Source organism: Rhagoletis pomonella, unplaced genomic scaffold (genome assembly GCF_013731165.1).
Source record: "Rhagoletis pomonella isolate Grant_MI unplaced genomic scaffold, Rhpom_1.0 Rhpom_scaffold_00002, whole genome shotgun sequence".
Lineage (NCBI taxonomy): Eukaryota > Metazoa > Arthropoda > Insecta > Diptera > Tephritidae > Rhagoletis > Rhagoletis pomonella.
The window spans coordinates 66,788,521-66,796,563 of record NW_023458556.1 but is presented as its reverse complement, the minus strand read 5'-3'; positions in this window follow the sequence as shown (position 1 = coordinate 66,796,563).

Sequence of the window (8,043 nt, the reverse complement as noted above, 5' to 3'; positions counted from 1 at the left end):
TGTAATTGATATAGTCGCTAGATCGTCAGTACTTAACTCGTCGGTTTCCCAAAATTTCTTACGGCACACAGTGCGGCCGAAATTGAAAATAAAAAACAGTTTCTAGGCAGAGCTTTTTCATCAATATGATGGCTAAAGGAATCCTCTAAGAAGCGAAACCCGTTCACAGTAACGGCCTGTGCCCCAAGTCCCCTCTTTATTTTCAGTCGGCATGCGGTCTTCGCCCAAGCATAACATTATGGTGGATTCAAAGGGATAAGTAAAGGAAATCCAACAAAACTAAATGGACTCTATGTATGTACGTCTGAAGGCTAGTAAAATACGTAAAAAGTTTGTGAATAGCAACATGGTAACCAAAATGTATTCAACAAAGTGTGATTGGGCACGTTCAGAAGGCGCAACAGCTCAGTAACTGTTGCGATTGCACCTTCTGAACGCGTTGTTTTGCACTTCTGATCAACTGAACAGTTGCGTGTTAGATGATCGTAATATTTTTATGATCATTTGAGACAACATGTTGTGTGTTTTGAATTTGACAGCTAATGTATCAAGCCGTTCAGAAGGCGCATTATGATCACTGATTTTTTTAGCAACGGTTGCGCCCAACTTCTGCGCCTTTTGAACCTACCCATTGAATTTGGAATTGCTTTCAGAAGAACCATCCTATAAAGTCAAATTGAAAAAATTTTGTATGAATTTGGAATCGCCTCTTTATATTTTTTGGCATAATAGAGAGCCTACCTGAGTTGTCAATCACACCTTGTTTAATACACATTGAATGTAAAAGATATTTTTTTTAAGTAGAAATATAATAGTATTTTTTTTTAAACAAAATTTGAGATGTTAAATGAAACAATGATAGCACGCTGTCCGATGATGCCAATAAATCTACTGGAGGTTACCTAGAAAAGTACCAGCTACTGAAGAAAATAAAATTCAGCTGCCTAAATCTGCCAATGAAATTTTAATGTACTTTTTTTAACAAGCTTATACATTTTAGCTTCACCTATATGTAAAAATGTCGAACTTTTTAACTAGATTTCGCATTGTAGCCCATTTGATTTAAGTATAATAAAGTGCAAGTTTAAAGTAGTAGTGAATTTTCTTGTGGTAGTCGTTGACGGGTATTTATTTACATCTATGGGCACGGTTGCCACTTTGGTACAATTGTACCAAATATGGGCCTTTTTTCTCCGTTTAGGCCTTTGGGTCTTTTTCGTTTGTTTTGGGCCTTTTTGAAGCAACAATGGTTATCCGTTCGTTTGGCGTTGGCGACAGCTATCCGCTTTTTTGTAAATGTTTAAAAGTTTTGTTCGCTCTATATACATATGTATGCACATTAGGATAGTCCAATTCCGAGGAAATTGGCTTTTCAAAATTTCCTCGCCGCCAAAAGAATGGGCTTACGTTTTCACTAAACTTTATCTAACCCCTAACACGATAGGTATATTTTGTATACACCACTTACATATATGTACATTAGACTGCATCACCAAAAAAAGCTGCGGTTTTTCCAACGGGATTACAAAATCCATTACATTTTAAGACGTCTACCAAAATATTTCGGAAAAGTATTAAGATTTAAGCGAGCTGGGCCGATTTGAAAATACCTCCAAAAATTGAGTTTTTTATGAATATAAATAGTTTCTTAAAGAACATTTAAAAAAAAACCCCTCAGATGACAAAACGGATTAGGCTTAAAAAATCTGCATTAAAATAATTAAAAATCTTTTCAACGGAATCGTAATAATGAGATTTTTGATGCTGTTTTTTACTTTTTTTTTTTTGATTTACGAAAAACTTAAATAACTGGGCCAAAACTATTGTAATTTAGAAAGGTATTTTACCACTATTTTTTATATACATATGTGCAAAAAAAGTCATTCGTGTCCTAATTTTTTTTTTCAAATACTGACAAATCTTAGTTCAACTTTGAATGATGTTCGTTCATCCTACCTTTCTCTTTCATCCTTTGAATGAGCTTATTACCAAAGAAATAAAATAAAAGGGTGAAAATACCTTTCCAATGATACCTCACAAGTTTAAATCGGAGCAGTTTATGTTTAGTTATTTAAGTTTATCTTATACCAATCTTTGAAAAAAGTTAAAAAACCGCATCAAAAATCTCATTATTACGATTCCCTTCATTTTTTTTTATTTTTTTAATATTTTGTGTAAATTTTTTAAGCTTAACCCGTTTTGTCATTTGAGGAAATTTTTTCAAAAAACATCTTTAAGAAACTATTTGTATTCATAAAAAAACTCCATTTTTGGAGGTATTTTCAAATCGGTCCAGCTCGCTTAAATCTTAATATTTTTCCGAAATATTTTGGTTAACGTCTTAAAATATAATAAATTTTATAATTAAAATGGAAAAAAATTCCCTTTTCAGTCTAATGTACATAGGTATATATCTACTAGTTACCGCTACCACCTCTGTAGGTGGGCGTTGTAAGCCTACAGCAATCGGCATAATCAACACAGCGGAACATTCATTCATTGATGCAATCGCAGACCAACTAACCCATTTCTCTTGTGGATTTTCGCGATGCAACAGAACAAGAGCTACAATGTATAAAATGTTTACAAGTAATTATATGAATATGTATTAGCGATTATATTCATGTTTAATTAGCAGCATTACGTGCTCAAAAAGGTATTTATTAAAAACTATGGAAGAAAGGCTGTGAATTTAAGAGAAGTTTTGTTGAAAATACAATACAACGTGGTTACATTTACATGATTTGTATCGGATGCACGCGTGTACTAGGGCGATCAATTATTTCCCCGATCTTGCGAAATTCAACCGACTTGAACAAGTTCAGTTAATCGATCGCTTTTTTAATTAGGTGAAAATTTTTACTTAATGCCCCCTAATCCCTGAGAAAGTCATTAGTCCTGCAATTTAAGATTTAAGTCTGGCATTAACAACACAAATTTTTAAGATTTTCTTTGTATTGCAACGTAAACACATATGTATACTTCAATAGTAGTTTTAATGTATACAATTGTTTAACAAAAATGTTGGTGAAACTTGTTGATCTACTTCGGAGATATGTATTTGCGTTACATATTTAACTTTGGGTGAAAATTTCTCAACTGGACCTCGGATTTCAGTGAAGTTCGAATTTTTGCGTGAAAATTTGTGGGTTGTGAGGTTTATAGGTGTGAAAGGGATTCTGAGAATTTTTTTGGAAAATCTAAATTTTTAAAGTTTTCATAAGCAAATATATTTTTAAGCAGTCTTTTTTTTCAAAACTCATTTGCTATTAAAGTATTTGACGAAAGTTGATGAATTTTTTTTGTAAGCGTAGTGAGATTGAGCGTATTGGAGCATTAAAAAAAAATATTTTTATAATTAAAAAAAAAATGCTTGAAATTTAAACATTATAAATATTCAAGTTGCTTTAAAAATATGTTCTCAATGAGAGTTTTCCATTTCGTTTAAATTTTCGAAAACTGCATTTATTTAAGAAAATATTTGTAAAAAAAAAATTGTTAAATCTTTTCTGTTTATTACTTACAGCAACATTTGTCAGAGCGCGCACGAATTAACCTAATGATGCCTTAAAAATACCATAAATGCCATCATTATTATATAAGGTAGTAGCTCCTGTACGCGCTTTCTAGTGAACACGTTGCGCGCATAGGCGGTGAGCGTGCATGGTTCACGATGCGTGCGCGCTGTGACAAATGTTGCGGTAAGTAATGAACAGAAAAAATCTAACAAATCTTTTTCTAGAGATATTTTCTTCAATAAATGCAGTTTCGAAATGGAAAACACTCATTAATGCAACTTGAATATTTATAATGCTTGAATTTCAATTTTTTTTTTCTAAATTAAAAAAATATTTTTTTTTAAAGCTCTAATGTCCCTACGCTTACAAAACAAATTTCATAAAATACTTTAAGAGAAAATGAGTTTTGAAAAAAAGATTGCTTAAAAATATATTTGCTTATAAAAGCTTTAAAAATTAAAAATTTTCAAAAAAGTCCTCAGAATCCCTTTCACATCTATAAACCTCTCTACTCATGCGAAAATTCCAACTTGACTGAAATCCGAGGTCCAGTTGAGAAATTTACTCTTTACGGTGAAGGTGGCAAAGGTTAAGCTTAAGTTTAAGGAGAAGAATGTGAAGATTGAATACTAAAATAAAAAGGAAGATGAAGATGAAGATGAAGGAAAAGATGGAAACTAAGATTAAGTCAAACACTAAGATTAAGGTTAAAGTTAAAATAAAGTTGAAAATGACGATAACGATAAAGATAAAGATTAGGTTTAAGATTAAGATAAGTATTATGATTAACATTAACTTTAAGATTTGGATTAGGACAGGGAAGTTAGTTGCAAAGACGAAGGCATAGTTTTCTTATAAATATAACTGCAGTTTTTGATTTTAGATTTTCTTTAGCCCGCTTTTCAAAAAATTAGATTCAATTTATTCTATAAAGTTTCACTTCTACCGTGCGCTGGGACTGCACGAACTTGTTTTTTTTTTGTCTCCTGAAATCAATTTACCTATAGTATTTTAAGAAATGGATCTTGCTCTGACTAGGAAGTTAGTGGTGTTAACATTCTAATTACAAAAATCTGGATAGTTCTAAGCGTCACCAGTTTAAGTTCAAACCCTTAGTATCCAGGACGCCTTTCAAGGCTAGCGCAAACTGTGCCCGCCTTCCTTTGACGTTCCTACTGGACCAATTTTGAAATCAAAAACACCATTGGAAAGATATTTTTCTGTAGATGTAAGATTTTATGGTTTCAAAATTTGTTTAAAATTACTACAGTCAGCATTAAACAATTTTAGTAAGTGTTTGGTTATAGTTGTTGTTGCAAGCTGTTCAATTTGATTTGCTTTGCATTTTTTTTGAATTTTTGAATTTTGTTTTGCTTGGCATTTTTGATTTTAAACATGAGGACGAACGCAAATATGTAGGGAGACGAATAGATACGAAAGTTATGCGACAAATATGGGGACGAAATCGAAGACGAATACGACAACGAAGGCGGATAGTAACACGAAGACCTACACGAACAGGAATACGAAGATGAACTAGAATACAGCGACTAAAACAAAGGTGCAGAGGAAAAGGAGGACGAATACGGCGATAAATACGAAGACGAATAGCAATACGAAGATGTATGCGAGAGGTAAAACGGACACGATGGCGAATAAGAAAACGAATACAAGATGAATGCGAATGTGGAAAACAATAAGAAGGCAATGTGGAATACGAAGACGAGTTCGAATACGAAGATGAATATAAACACAAAAATAAAGATTAAGGCAAGCTTAATAAAAATATATGGAATATGAATCAAAAAAGGAGTAAGTGGAAGTTTTACCATAGTAGTGTGGCCCAGCTGCACTACTTGTTGTTTTGTTTTCTGCTTTTTTTGAGGTGAGTTTCTATGTTTTCGCATTAAGGTCTGCTTCGTTATCGCTTTTTTTTAGTACTTGTTTGGAGCCATCCAATTACTACTTAAGCAGAGTTAAATTTTCTAATTTTTATCCACCCCCTTTGATGGCTGGTTAAGCAAAATAAGCAATGCAAAGATACCATCGTCGTAATACATAATACTTGAAAAGCCCCTTTCTTTAAGGAGAGCTTCTTTGATTTCAAAATCGGTTGAAAAATATTTCAGGCCAGGATAATTTTTTTTTTAGGATCAAAGAGTATATAGAGAAATTGTTAGACATTAAACTGTAATGCAAAAAAAAGTGATTTAAAATAAGATAAGAAAATTAAAAAAAAAAGTCGTTTTGAAGTTTTAAAGAAAACCGTCCGAATTTCAACAGTAGCCGGCATTCCTAGCATGTACTCTATTTTATATCTGTTTATGCACAAATATCATATGTATTTTTATACCCGAGCGCACTTGTGCACAAGGGTATTATAACTTTGTTCACATAACGGTTGTTTGTAACAGGCAAAACGAATCGAGATAGATATAGACAAATGTATACATAAATGATCAGGATGAAAAGAGAAATCGATTAAGCGGTGACTGTCTGTCCGTCCGTCCGTCCGTCTGTGCACACGATAACTCGAGTAAAAATTGAGATATCTTAACGAAACTTGGTACGTGGACTTCTTTTGGGCGTAGGACGGATGGTATTGAAAATGGGCAAAATCGGACAATAACCACGCCTACCTCCCATATAACGGTAATTTTCAGAAATACGAAAAGTGCGATATTTTAGTAACTACTAAAGATAATTCACTCAAAATTGATATTTACAATGAGTTTTAGACAAAATATAAGAATATTATAAATTTTTGGAAAATGGGCGTAGCAACGACCACTTATGGTTACATGTGTATATCTTGGTAACCGCTGCACCAATTTCTTTCAAACTTGGCACAGTTGTTGCCCTTGATGTAACCTACGAAATGGCCGAAAATTTTTAAAATCGAACAATAACCACGCCCACATCCCATATAACGGTAATTTAGAGAAATACGAAATCTTTGATAAATCAGTAAATATTAAAGCTAATTTATTCAAAATTAATGCTTGAAACAATTCTTTACCAAGAAATACGTTTGTGATAAAATTTTGGAAAATGGGCGTGGCACCGCCCACTTATGATCATATATATATATCTCGATAACCGTTTTACCAATTTGTACCAAACTCGGTGTGGTTATTGTACTTATTGAAATCGGACTAAAATTACGGCCGCTTTTCATATAACGGTAAATTTCAGAAATGCTTGAAACTTCAATATTTCAAAATTTAAAGACGCTAATTTACTCAAAATTGATCCACCCCGGCTTACCATGTAGCGGTAGCTTTTGTAAAGGTGAAAAACATATATTTAAAACTTGCGCCGGGTATTTAATGTTCGGCTCCGCCCGAACTTAGACTTTCTTACTTGTTTTAATTTTTCCAGTCTTCTGATGCGTGGAAAATGCGCTCACATTCATGTGGTGCGGTAATGTTTAATGATTAACAAGTAATATTGCTCAATTCTATAAAATTAAAGCAACGCCATAATTTCACTATTACGGCTCTTCATTGATGCCCCAAACGCTCGATGACTTGGTCAGTCAAGTGTTGGTCTTGGCTTGTCAGTTAGTTGGTGTTTGATTTTTGCATTGCCACAAATATAAAATCGGTTTGTTTGTAGCTATGACGTGTAAACAACAGAATGAAGTCTAACGATTAGTGAATAATTGCTGCAACAAAATTGAAAACAAAAGAAACTTATTTACTCTTAGTTTTCGAATTACTTGTGTTTTGCTTTCATTGCTTTTGCTTTTGCTTTGTTTTGTTTTAATTTCATTTTTTGTTTTGCTACACCACTTTCGATTGCTTATAATAAGCAGGTGGTAGCAATAGATGCACGTTAATGTGCCACCAATGCACTGGCCATGCTACTCAAAAATCGCAACAAAAAGAAGTTTTTCCATTGGGTTCGCCGTTGCGGTTGGCTGTTTTTGGTTTTATTGCTACATTTGGGGCTTGCCTGAATTTTTGTCTTTATGAGTTTATGCTTGAACATATTTTTATGTGTGCATTAGGGCGGGTTGATTTGTATGGATGAAAAAAAAAATAAAAATCGTATAGCAAAAACGTAATCTACATTAAATTCTAAGAAAATTCTCTGAAGAAACCATGGGTCTAAAATCAAACCCTAATCCGCGCCTCTCGACTTGAAAATTTTTTTCCTCTTCTTTCGCTAAAATTATTTTCTTTTATTGAAATATATTATGTTTTATTATATATTATTATAGTTTATGCAATACAGGTTTTGTTATGAGACTAATCAAAATATTCAATTATTAAATTTTTTTCCTCTTCTTTCGCTAAAATTATTTTCTTTTATTGAAATATATTATGTTTTATTATATTATATTATAGTTTATGCAATACAGGTTTTGTTTTGAGACTAATCAAAATATTCAATTATCAAAAAAGCAGTTGAACCCCAACTTGCATCTCCTCTGATTTGCGTTCCATATAAAAAATAGTTAGAACACGTTTCACCTAAACTGCGTTTTGCATAAAACAAAGAATAATTAAAAAAAAAATAG